The sequence below is a fragment of the Trachurus trachurus genome (genome assembly GCF_905171665.1).
Source record: "Trachurus trachurus genome assembly, chromosome: 5".
NCBI classification, from domain to species: Eukaryota; Metazoa; Chordata; class Actinopteri; order Carangiformes; family Carangidae; genus Trachurus; species Trachurus trachurus.
The window spans coordinates 1,735,029-1,748,310 of NC_139896.1; the positions used below are offsets into that span (position 1 = coordinate 1,735,029).

The window sequence follows — 13,282 nt, forward strand, 5'->3', positions numbered from 1 at the left end:
CCACCTGTGAGGGTTTTTTACCTGGAGCTGAACTCGTCGTGTTCAGACCTGTTGGGCTGTGACTCTGCTGCAGACCGCGGTGCAGTAAAAGGGCGAGGAAGGAAGGTGTGACTGCAGCTGCTCGCTCCTCCAGCTGCTGTCAGTGTCACTGACTGGTTGTAATGAGTTTCTGCTGCATCTCGATGCTGCGTGTTCACAGAGCTCAGAGCAATGCTAAGGCAATGTGCAGTATCTGCATTTTGAACAATCAAAAGTGTAAAGGCATATTCTCTTCAGTCTGGTAGAATTTGATATTGGTAGGCTACTGCTAACATTTCCAAAGTTATTCGGCTTTTTATTTTGCTGTCCATCCAAAAAAGCACTGTGAAACCAAGGCAAAGTGCAATATCTGCAAAGAGTAACTGTACTCCCTACATCCTATAATTTACTCGAGGATTCCACTGGAGTAAAACCAAGGCAAAGTGCAGTATCTGCGACAAAACCAAGGCAAATGTGCAGTATCTGCACCAAAACCAAGGCAAATGTGCAGTATCTGCACCAAAACCAAGGCAAATGTGCAGTATCTGCACCAAAACCAAGGCAAATGTGCCGTATCTGCACCAAAACCGAGGCAAATGTGCAGTATCTGCACCAAAACCGAGGCAAATGTGCAGTATCTGCACCAAAACCACCAAGGCAAAGTGCAGTATCTGCACCAAAACTAAGGCAAATGTGCCATATCTGCACCAAAACCAAGGCAAATGTGCAGTATCTGCACCAAAACCAAGGCAAATGTGCAGTATCTGCACCAAAACTAAGGCAAATGTGCAGTATCTGCACCAAAACAAAAGGCAAATGTGCAGTATCTGCACCAAAACTAAGGCAAATGTGCAGTATCTGCACCAAAACCAAGGCAAATGTGCCGTATCTGCACCAAAACCAAGGCAAATGTGCAGTATCTGCACCAAAACCAAGGCAAATGTGCAGTATCTGCACCAAAACCAAAGCAAATGTGCAGTATCTGCACCAAAACTAAGGCAAATGTGCAGTATTTGCCATAAAACTGTCATAATTGGTCAGAAAGACAAACTACAAACTACATTTAATTCAGTCCACCTTTATCTAATTAGTTATAGACTTGGTAGTTGTTCATAATTCAACAGATTCTGCACTTTGCCTTTTCAGCCCGACATGAGCCGCTGAATAGACTAAAACACACAGTGAGATGTGTTTCTTTCATTGCTCTGATAAATGAGTTCTGCAGTAAAGAGCTTTACAGTGATGCATGATGGGGGAGGAGGAGGAGGAGGAGGAGGAGGAGGAGGAGGAGGAGGAGGAGGAGGAGGAGGAAGAGGAGGGGGGAGGAAGAAGAGGGGGGCAGTGGGGTAATAAAAGGCTCTTGAGGATTTTTCTCATAATGGGTGAAAGGTCTTTTTTTTCTGTCTTCAAGAGGCTGTTGAATGAACTCCAGCCTCGTCTGTTTTATACATAATCACACACACACACACACACACACACACACACACACTAGATGAATGTGTAATAAGGAGCTGAGAGCTGAGTGATGAAGATCTGAGCAGATTTTCTTTGGGGGGGAAACTTTGATTTATAGACGTGATGAAGAGTTTAATCTGAACCACTGAAGGTATAGTTTCAGATGGGTGAGGAGGAGGAGGAGGAGGAGGAGGAGGAGGAGGAGGAGGAGGAGGAGGGGGGGGGAGAAGGAGGAGGAGGGGGAGGAGGAGGAGGAGGAGGAGGAGGAGGAGGAGGAGGGAGGGTGAGGAAGAAGAGGAGGAAAAAGAGTTGGGCAGTGAAGAAGAGGAGAAAGATAAGGAAGAGGAGGAGAAGGAAGGAGGAGGAAAAGAAGGAGGAAGAAGGAGGAGGAGGAAGAGGAGAAGCAGGAAAAAGAGCTGGGCAATGGGGAAGAGGAGAAAGAAAAGGAAGAGGAGGAGTGGAAGGAAAGAGGAGGGGGAGGAAGAAAAAGAAGGAGGAGGAGGAAGGAGAAGGAGGAAAAAGAGCTGGAGACCTTTTTTTTTTTTTTTTTTTTTACTTATGGGATGCACTTTTCCTCCTTTATTTTAAATCCTGATGCAGGCAAACCGGAGTTACCATGGCTACCCGGCCGGCGCTAGGGATAGCGACAACGCTAACCCATGGGGGCAATTCTTTCAACCACAACAAACACTCAGAAAACAATCAGATATCTCTGGTACATGACTGGAATCCTTAGAGACACCACTGAACTCATAAACTGTACAGTTATACTGAGTATAAACTCTGTGTTTTTGCATGTAGCCTCTCACCTCAGATAGCCCAACTCTGAAACATCCTAAAATAAACGGTCAGAGATATTTTGGACATCACCACTGCTCTGCTCCACCGTTTATTTTAGTAAAGAAATCATCACAACAAGGACAAAGTGTTAGTTTCTCTCTGTGATGGGATAGTAATGTCTTTCTGGGATGTTTCAGAGGTGAGTGGCTACATGCAAAAACACAAAGTGCATTATATTAAGATAAGATAAGATTATACTTTATTGTCAGATCACTCTGAAATTTGTCTTGCGTCCCATGACGTCCAAGGTTTCACACAACTAATAACAAAATACCAAAAGCATAACATTGACAGAAAGCATAAATGTTACCCTCAAACGTCACATTTAAAGAAAAACACAAACTACCTCCTAACTCCATTCACAACATAAATCCAACATTACAAAGTGTCTTTGGTGCAACAGCCAGTGCTCAGTCTGTACATGAACCCTAGGGTCTAGTCGACTTAGAGCCCAAACTCTGATTTAACAGTTTGACAGACTGAGGGAGAGAAGAGTTCCTCAGTCTGTTCAGTCTCTAAACCTTCTGTTTGATGGCAGAAGCTGATATTCCTCCAATAACACGTGAGAGGGGTCAGATGAGATGTTACTTGCAAGAGACAACGTTCTTTTAGTGTAGCTATGCTGCTTGAAAATGTAAAATGTGTATTGCATTATGCAATTTTGAGAAAAGGCGTAGAAAAGAGGCTTGGTTGGTTTTTAACTGGTTTAATGTGTGAAATGACGTCTTGTGTCTGTCTGTCGCTGCTGTCACTGTCTGATACACTCATACTGTAGAACACACACACACACACACACACACCCATAGGTCTGTGTGTGACAGTTCATCCTAGTGTGTGTGTGTGTGTGTGTGTCTGTGTGTGTGTGGTTTGTTGCCTCCAGGCTGTTGGTTGTTGTGTAATCAACAGACCATAGTAATCACCCTGTCACAACACAACTACGTCACGCTGCAGTCACACATGCGCAGCTCGTGTGACTGCTTCACACACACACACACACACACACACACACACACACACACACACACACACACACACACACACACACACACACACACACACACACACACACACACACACAGCGGTGATGCGTCACAGTTTCAGTGTGTGTGTCTGTGCTTGTCAACTTCTCTCTCTCTGTTTCCACTTGTTCTCTCTCTCTGTCCGTTCATCCCTCCATCTGCTCTGCTCTTTGTGTGTGTGTGACCTGTGTGTGTTTGCACATGTGTGTGTGTGTGTGTTTTAGGCTTTTCCTACTGGACAAACATTATCCGTCTTCTGGAGTGAGGTTTTGTCACCTCGTCAGAGCTCCTGGTCTAAACACACACACACACACACACACACACACACACACACACACACACACACACACACACACACACACACACACACACACACACACACACACACACACACACACACACACACACACACACACACACACAGTCTGTAGCAGATGTGAGGGTGAATGCTGCGTTCAGGTTCATCAGACAGAAAGAAAGAAAGAAACTGCAGGTTTTAAAGAATAAATGACTTTAAACTTCTCATTTAGATGTAGCTACGACTATTTAAAGGTCCAGTCTGTAATAATAATCAAGGTTTATGGTTAAAATCTGAATCTACTCCCCATGAATATATTAGTATCAGTTTATAATCGCTATAAAATAAAACCTGTTTGGTTTCCGTAGCCTTATAATTCTTCTTTTATATCTACACTGCAAAAACTCAAAATCATTCCAAGAATATTTGTCTTATATCTTGTCAAAATATCTAATTTCTAGTCAAAACTAAACTCTTTTCACTTAAAATAAGAATAGATTTAGATAATTTCCATTTGTTTCAAACAAATTTTCACTTGAAATAAGTAGAAAAATCTGCCAGTGAAAGGAGGTTTTTTGTGCTTGTACTAAGGAAGAAAAACTTGCTCCACTATCAGATTTTTCTACTTATTTCAAGTGAAAATCTGCTTGAAAGAAGTAAAAAGTGTCTAAAAACAAGCTACTTTTTAAATGTGATGAGTCTTATTTTAAGTAGAATGAGATTTGTTTTGACTAGAAATAAGATACATATTCTTGGTAAGATTTTGAGTTTTTGCAGTGTACATATAACAAGGGTCTTGCTTTAGAAAGCGTCGCCATCTTGCGCCGCCATGTTTGTACGGCAGCCTGAAGGGAAAATCCAGCCAACCAGAGAGCAGGTTTCAAGAGTTTCATGTTCATAAAGAAAAAAAAGAAGAAAAGAAGGAGGAGAAAACAGCAGACATGTGGTAAAATGGTTTAGATCTTCACCTCATCGCTCCTGAAATACTCCCAGTCCTCACAGTAAACTAGTTGTTTGGTCCTCGGAGGCCACCGTTTTACATTTTACACACTGGACCTTTAATAATAGTATTATAATAGTGATTGATAGAATGAATCCTCCCCAACAGATATAATATATATAATGTAATATAATAATGATAATAATAATAATAATAACCATAATAATAATCATCTTGTCTCGATAACATTCATTAAAAAATAGTGGCAGTGTTTTACCGAGGAACTGAAGGTTTAAACATCTGTTAGTGTAAATGAGCTGAACTTCATCAGATCAGATCAGAGTCTTTGGAATTTAAACCAACTAATTATGAGCACAAAGATATGATTTATAATGTAAATAGTTATATTGTAGACATATGTTATCTATGAAGCCTGTCAGTATGATGTTAGTCCATGTAGACATGTTCAGGATGTTATCTAACATGTTTACATCTAGGCTATAGCCTAAATGTCACATGATGAGTAAAGGAACTTTCCCTGGTTTCAGTCATTTCCTAATGATCAGTTCATGTAATGATTTAACTGATTGTAACAGCAGCCGTGATGATCTTTACATGTGTGTGTGTCATAATGTGAGTGCAGAGACACACCCAGCTGCATCGAGCCTGCAGGGCCGAGGCCGTCACATCTAAACCCACAGACACACAAACCATGTTTCCACCCACTTGTTGATCGAATTATCTAAATATCTATGAAAATATTAATGTGAGAAATGTTGGTTCAAGTGCGTTTCCATCTCAGACCTTTAAATCCAGTAAAAAGCCGTGCGTATAATGACATCATGTGCTGTTGTGTGATCAAAGGCTATTGGTGTGTTGAAGTGTTTTCTTGCAGTTTAAGGTGTTTCCGTTCATTTTGTAGGCTACTAAATCATAAAACAGAAGGATGTCCATCCTTCATCTGTATCTGTGCTCAGGTCCAGTGACCAGCTGCTGGAGTCGTTGCCACATGCACGCCGGCCAATACTGTTATACTAGTTAAGTTACACTAACTAAGAGTTATAAGTTATTCTATTCACCACTTTATTTTCCCATGATCCATTGCGTCACACCACAACGGAAGTCGGTTTTCAACTTCACTCAGTAGCATTCTAGCAAGCAGCTAGCTAGCTGGTAACGCTAGCCACCGGCGTAGGTAGCATACCATGTGTACGGGCTGCCAAAACCATTTAGACTAATCTGAGGTTTGTTAAGTCTATAAAACTAGGCTAATTAGTGAACAAACATTATTATTTCTATGTGCATGTTTTTGTAATTAGTCAGGGTTTAGCTTTGCTGCTGCTGCTGCTAACTGCTAGCCGGCAGGGACAGAGCTAACAGCAGCAGCTAAGCTAATGTGGTAGAGCAGGTTGCTTATTTATGTTTTTCTTTTTTTTGTATTTGGGGTGTAGTACCCCCGTTTTGTATTTGGGGTGTAGTACCCCCTCCTCCTGCTTTCTGCTCACCGTGCGTCGCCGTCCTCCTTTACGTTGATTACGGGGCGGCGCCGGGGGGACAATTGGAACATTGGATGCAGGTGTGCGGACTCCTTCGCTCTCAGTAGTAGACTTGGCGTCGGTGGTGTGGCTGTGGTGGCGTTCGTGTAGCAAGGCAACAGGCCAGTGCATTTTCATACCCTCAGGTAAGTTTTGCAACAGCATTGGTTCTTGGCGTGCAATTGTATGGTAGCTGACAGGCTCTGTTTGCAGCGGTCGGCCTGTCTTCTGGCTGGAGATTGAGTGAGGGGAGAGTTGTCCTGGCAGTGTGTGTGCGCGCAGCCCCGTGAGCCACACAGCGTTCTGTGAGCAGCACGGCATTCGCTTCCTTGGTTAAATTGAGGTATGTTTGTTGGTTGCATTGCACGGCGCATTTGTGTAGTAGCATGGCTGATAAATTATTGACTTTGCAGTGGTTTTGTCGGCCGAAGTCGGAGGTGAGCCAAGCGTGGCCTTGAAGTTGGCTTTGTACACAGCATTCAGTTCCTACGGTAGGCCGTCTCATTTGTTTTTTTTGTGCTTGTGGTACATGTGCCTTTTTCTAGCTGCTATTAACCATGACCTTGCACCTTTGATTGTTAACAGTTAAAGCTGTCTGTTGCTGTGTGTGTCCTCCTGTGTCGGAGCCCTGAAGCCTCCACGCCCCGCCAACTATCAGCTGACGCGGGCCCCTACGCCTCGTATGGGCGTCCTACTGCTGTTCTGTCTGGGTTATTTTGATTATTCATTATTTTCCAAAGTTTCTTTTGTTATTTAGTATTTTATTGTATTTTCTTTTTGTTTTTCTGTGTGTGTGTGCAGGCCTTTTGCCTGCAGTGAACCCCGTTTCTGGATCTGTAAAGTTTGTTTCTTTTGTTTAATTTCTGAATTAATCAAATCAGGGGTTGTGTGAGTGGAGCCTAAAGAGCTTGTGTGTGTGTGTGTGTATGTGTATATTGTATTGTGCAGGTTCCCCATCTTTTATTGCCTGGCCTAATAGTTGTCTCTCTTTCTTTTGGACAGGTGCTGGCGGAGCCACTGGTGCAAGAGACTGGCTGATCCCGGTGGTGGCGTTTCCCTTCACTTTCCTGTACAGTAGTGCACTTTGTGGTGGACTATTTGTGTGGTTTTCACGTGTGGTGTAGCATAAGGACCCTTCCCCTCTCCCTCAGCAGTCATCTTCGCCCGGTGAGCCCCCAGCCCTGTACCCTAGCACTTTATTGACAACCTAAGCAACGCTTTTATATGGCCCTATCATATATTGTACAATGTTGTTTTGTCCATTGATTTTATTGTGAACCTGTACTCTGAAAAAAAGAAAAAGAAAAACAATAGTTAATAATAAAAACTTGTATTTTTTTTGGAATCACGTCTGAGCCAGTGTCTGTTAAACCTGTGTGTCCTTTGGTGTTATAGAATTGTAGCTATAGGTTTAGAATTCCTGGGGGTGGAATTCCCCTAGGTGGCGTTGTTGGCTCTCTCTCAAAGTTTTTCCCTCGTAGCATTGCCACAACTTGGCGTTGTTGGCAGGATGACATTTTGAAGCCAGACGTGAATTCCTTTTTTTTCCTTTGTTCTTTCTTTTTCCTTTTTTTTTTTCTTGAGGGTTTGCTGCATCTGTAGCATCCAGTGAGAGCTTTAGTGTTCTTTTTTTTTTTTTAGAGCTTGTGTTTCTTTTTTTTTGTGTGTGTTTAGTTGGTTATAGAGACAGAACAGCAGTAGGTAGCCCAGCTCTAAACACCAGATTTCTAAATTTCTCTAGCAGGTTTTCCTGCAGCTCACCCTCCGGTGCCATGGAGGAGGAACTGCAACAGCTCAAAGAACTGGTCATGCAGCTGAAGGCAGACAATGAGCGGCTCTGCAGGGAAAGGGATGCTTCACAGGCCGGCCCGAGTACTGCTCCGACTCCTCCTGCTCCGGTGAGTACCACTCCATTGGCCAATGCCAGCACTACAATAACAGAGCGATTAGTGGTAGTGCCTCGTGACCGTAGGTGCCCAACCTTTAATGGAAAGACTGGCATAAATGTAACGGATTGGGCGGAAGAAGTTCAAGCCTGCATGCGTTCTCGACGGTTGGCAACTGCTGATCAGGCCCTCTTTATCTTTGATCATCTAGAGGGAGAGGCCAGAGATGAGATTAAATATCGCACCAGCGCTGAGCAAGCAGACCCTGAACAGATCCTTGCCATATTGAAAGAGTTGTATGGTTGCACCCGTTCATATATAGCTTTGCAGCAGGCTTTCTTTGCTAGGACTCAGCAGGAAGGCGAGACCTTGCAAGAATTTTCCTTGGCTCTGATGGCCCTTATGGAGCAGGTAAAGCAGCGGGCCCCTGATGGTCTTCTTAACTCAGCAGTTCTGCTTCGTGACCAATTTGTGGAACACGTTCTTGATGGTGCCCTTCGTAGGGAGCTGAAACAGTTGGTCCGTCGTCAACCTCAAGCCACTCTGATAGACGTGCGTGCAGAAGCTATCCGCTGGGAAAGAGAGGGACTCCCAGGTGGCGTCAGGGAGCGTAGCCATTCACTCCCAGCCATGTACGGTCTGCAGTATGGCGTACAGGGCAGCCCCCATCCACCTTTGGCCACTTCACAGAACCCCGAACTGGGTGAGCTGAAGGAACTGCTAAAACGACAGCAGGAGCAGCTCAATCAGCTCACTCAGACGGTGGTCTCACTGCAGACCTCTTCGTTGCCACCTCGCCAGGGTCATGCGGGTCCAGTAGTATGTCGTAGGTGTCATCAACCAGGGCACCATGTTAGCCAGTGTCATAGCCGGCAAGCCCATCCTCATGCTCGTGCTAGTTCTGCCTTCGGCCGAGGTCATGTGACCAGACCTTCTCCTTCTTCTGGGTCGGAAAACTGAAACCCACTGAGTTGCTGAGCCACAGCTCAGGTGGGGAACCGATGGGCTCAAAAGGAGGGACTGTGGGTAAATTAATGTCAACTTGTCCTCACCTGGACCTCTTGATGGGTGGCATTACGGTCCCATGCTTGATAGACACTGGATCCATGGTGTCCACTATAACGGAGAGCTTCTTTTCAGAGCATTTTGCACCTTGGGGCCATGACCGCCTTCAGTCTTGTCATTGGCTCCAACTCCGAGCGGCTAACGGCTTGGCAATCCCATACATTGGTTACCTTGAGCTGGACGTGACACTGTGTGACAAGGTATTTCATGGGTGTGGGATATTGGTGGTACGAGATCCGCCTGGTGCGTCGGCTTCTGTCCCTGGGATCTTGGGGATGAATGTCATCCAGCGGTGTTACCGGGAGCTCTTTGGGGCACATGGTGCTAGACTGTTCAGCTTGCCTGTAGTTAACCAGGCCCCTGGTTCAGTTCTTGAGGCCCTGCAACAATGTCACCAATCCACTACTTCACGGTCAACAGACGTCCTTGGTACAGCCAAGGTCCGAGGCCCACAGGCAGTGCGCTTGCCTGGTGGGGTCCTTCAGTTCATTGCCAGCACTTGTCCAGAACAGCCGTCTAGTTCAGCTGTGCTTTTTGAACCCCAGGCGTCTGGACTTCCAGCGGGGCTTCTTGCTTCTCCTTGTCTTGTCCAAGTTGTCAGTGGTACCGCTTACATCCCTGTAGTCAATGTAGGGACTACTGCAGTTCTCCTCTACCCACGCACTAGCCTGGGTACTCTCAGCCGTACCCAAGTCGTGAGTTTACCCACTGGGGTCACAGAGGTGAGGTCGACCACGGCCACAGTTTCTTCTTGTACGGCTGGTGGCCCTGTGCAGAGTGGGTTAGAGGAGGTGGATTTGTCAGCTTTGACGGAACAGGACCAAGCCGAGGTGCGGTCTCTCTTGCACAAGTACAGCTCTGTCTTTTCGGCACATGATGGTGATCTGGGCTGCACCACGCTCATTTCTCACGACATACCAGTGCTTGATAACATTCCTGTGCGACAGAGATACAGACGCATTCCGCCATCAGAGTACGAGGAGGCCAAGGCCCACATTAATCAGCTGTTGGAGGCCAACGTGATCAGGGAGAGCAGTAGTCCCTACGCTTCTCCAATTGTCTTGGTCAGAAAAAAAGACAACAGCCTACGCATGTGTGTGGACTATCGCCTCCTTAACAGCAAAACGAGGAAAGATGCTTTCCCCCTCCCTCGTATAGAGGAAAGTCTTGATGCCCTCTCTGGTGCTTGTTGGTTTTCGACCATGGATTTGGCCAGTGGGTATAATCAAGTCCCGGTAACGGAGCAGGACAAACCGAAAACAGCCTTTTGCACACCCTTTGGCCTCTTTGAATGGAATCGGATGCCATTCGGGTTGTGTAATGCCCCAAGTACTTTCCAGCGAGTAATGCAAAGAATGTTTGGAGACCAACAGTGTCAGTCTCTTCTTCTATATCTTGACGACATTGTTGTGTTTTCATCCTCCATTGCCCAACATCTGCAGCGCTTGGAAGTCGTCTTGAGTCGCCTGCAGAATGAAGGCTTAAAGGCCAAACTCGGGAAGTGTGCTTTCTTTCAGAAAGAGGTCGGCTATCTTGGGCATGTCATCTCTGGGAACGGTGTTTCTACTGACCCTGCAAAGATTGAGGCGGTCGCCAAGTGGCAGCGTCCCCGCCATGCATCAGAGCTGCGTTCGTTTTTGGGCTTTGCAAGCTACTACAGGCGCTTCGTTGAGGGTTTTGCGAAGTTGGCAGCCCCGCTGCATAAGCTAGTGGCCGAGGTAGCCGGAACACGGTGCAAGAGGGGACAGAAGCAAGATCTTTGTTCTGTATGGACACCTCAGTGTGAGGAGAGCTTTGATGCTTTGAGGGCGAAGCTGGTGTCGGCCCCGGTCTTAGCTTATGCAGACTTCTCCCGCCCCTTCATCCTGGAGATTGACGCTAGCCACAGTGGTCTAGGAGCTGTCTTGTCCCAAGACCAAGAGGGTAGCATTAGGCCAATAGCCTATGCCAGCCGAGGTCTCCGTCCAACCGAGCGGAACATGTCTAACTACAGTTCTATGAAACTGGAGTTTCTTGCCCTTAAATGGGCCATGACAGAAAAGTTTCGTGAATATCTGTTGGGTCATAAATGTGTCATTTTCACTGATAACAACCCGTTGAGCCATCTGCAATCTGCCAAACTGGGAGCCACTGAGCATCGGTGGGCTGCGCAACTTGCTGCTTTCGATTTCGAACTCAAATATCGATCTGGCCGCAGTAATAGGAATGCGGATGCACTTTCTCGGCAGTATGTCTCAGGCTCTAGCTTGGTTGAACAGGTCCTTCCAGGTACCTCAGTTCCAGCTGCACTTCAACAAGCTGCGCATCCGAACCCAGGAGTGGTTCCGGCGATCCAGTCTGTAATATCTGCCCTTCCGTCCCACTCTCCTTCAGACATTCGTTCACTGCAGGAGTCTGATCCCCTTTTACAGGAAGTCTGGGTCTTTTGGAGGCGGCAAGATCGGCCGACCTCAGTGGAAAAACGAAAACTGTCCAAACCGGCCTTGGCCTTGTTGCGACAGTGGGACCGCTTGGTGGAAAAAGATAACATCCTTTACCGCAGAGTTTTTCGTCCAGATGGTGGGGAGGAGAACCTCCAGCTAATCTTGCCAGCTTGTTTGAAAAAGGAAACGTTGAGGCAGCTCCACCAAGCACACGGCCACCAGGGGGTTGACCGGACGACGGAGCTGGTACGGGAACGATGTTACTGGCCGGGGATGTGCTCAGACATAGAGCAGTGGGTACGGGAATGTGACCGATGTCAGGTCGCAAAGGACTCCAGACCGGTTGCGCACAGCTTTATGGGGCACTTGCTGGCTTCTCAGCCCAACCAGATTGTGGCCATTGATTTCACTGTCTTGGAGCCTTCCAGCACCGGTTTGGAGAATGTTCTCATTATGACAGATGTGTTCAGCAAGTACACTGTGGCTATCCCGACTCGGGACCAGCGTGCATCCACGGTGGCCCAGGTCTTACTTAATGAATGGTTCTTTAAGTTTGGTGTACCAAGCCGCATCCACTCCGACCAAGGTCGCAGTTTTGAGAGTGCCTTGATTCGGCAGCTCTGTTGCTTGTATGGGGTGGAGAAGTCTCGCACCACCCCATACCACCCTGCAGGGAACGGGCAGTGTGAGAGGTTCAATCGAACCCTACACAACCTCCTGCGCACCCTGCCAGTCTCACGAAAACAGGACTGGGCTGCCAGCCTCCCACAGGTCCTTTTCTGTTACAACACCACGCCTCACCAGGTCACAGGAGAGTCTCCATTCTTTCTTATGTTCGGACGTGAACCTGGGCTTCCTGTGGACTTCTTGCTGGGTCGAGTTCATGACCCTGTACCGGGGAAGGTACAGGATTGGGTCGCAGAGCATCAGGTCAGACTTAGGTTGGCTTTTGAGGGGGCACATGATCGCTTGTTGGCAGCTGCTGGTCGCCGTAAGGAGCGGTATGATCAGCGGGTCCAAAGTGACCCTTTGACTGTGGGGCAGCTGGTTTACCTTCGAGACCACAGTGCTAGAGGGCGTCATAAAATCCATGACATTTGGAGTTCTGTGGTTTATCAGGTGCTCAGAGTGCCCCGTGGCGAGGGTGCAGTCTACACCATCGCTCCAGTTGACAACTTGGAAAAGGTGAAGAACGTACATCGTAACATGTTGAAAGTCCAAGTGGGGCCTGTTATGGTTGCCCCTCATCCAGTCCCTCCACCATCTCCGCCACCAGCAGTGCCAGAGGGTAACTCGTCCAGTGATGATGATGATCTATGGGTGTTGGTTCCTGAAACCCTGTTGCCGCCTGCTGCAGTTTCGGCCGGAGACCTGAGGCCCGCAAGGCCTGGTTCTACATCTCCCGCAAGAGACTTACCTGTCCTTGAGACACTTCAGGTACAGGAACAACCTAGCGTCTCAGCTGATCCTCCACCTCCAGTTGATCCCAATAATGCTGGACAGCCAGTCCCTCGTCGAACAGCTCGCGCCACCGCTGGCCACCATTCTAATGCCCATCATCTTCCACGGCCTGTTGATCGTACTGGCAAAGAGGTTGTGGAGCCACCGGGGGCAATGTCCAATGTCCAGTCTGCTTTCCACCGGCCATGGTGTTAACCGTCCTGACCTTTTCTTGAGGTTCATCGCCGGGGCGGCGATGCAAAAGCTGGGGGTAGATGTGGTAGAGCAGGTTGCTTATTTATGTTTTTCTTTTTTTTGTATTTGGGGTGTAGTACCCCCGTTTTGTATTTGGGGTGTAGTACC

General features: G+C 47.0%; 1 long non-coding RNA gene across 1 annotated transcript; it reads left to right on the forward strand.

Annotated features, from left to right (window-relative positions):
- Positions 1-6,070: 6,070 nt before the first annotated feature.
- Positions 6,071-6,826, forward strand: LOC310985716. The gene is made up of 4 exons (XR_014595365.1): positions 6,071-6,251; positions 6,319-6,448; positions 6,519-6,596; positions 6,691-6,826. It is a non-coding gene; the product is annotated as an uncharacterized lncRNA (long non-coding RNA).
- The last annotated feature ends 6,456 nt before the right edge of the window (positions 6,827-13,282 follow it).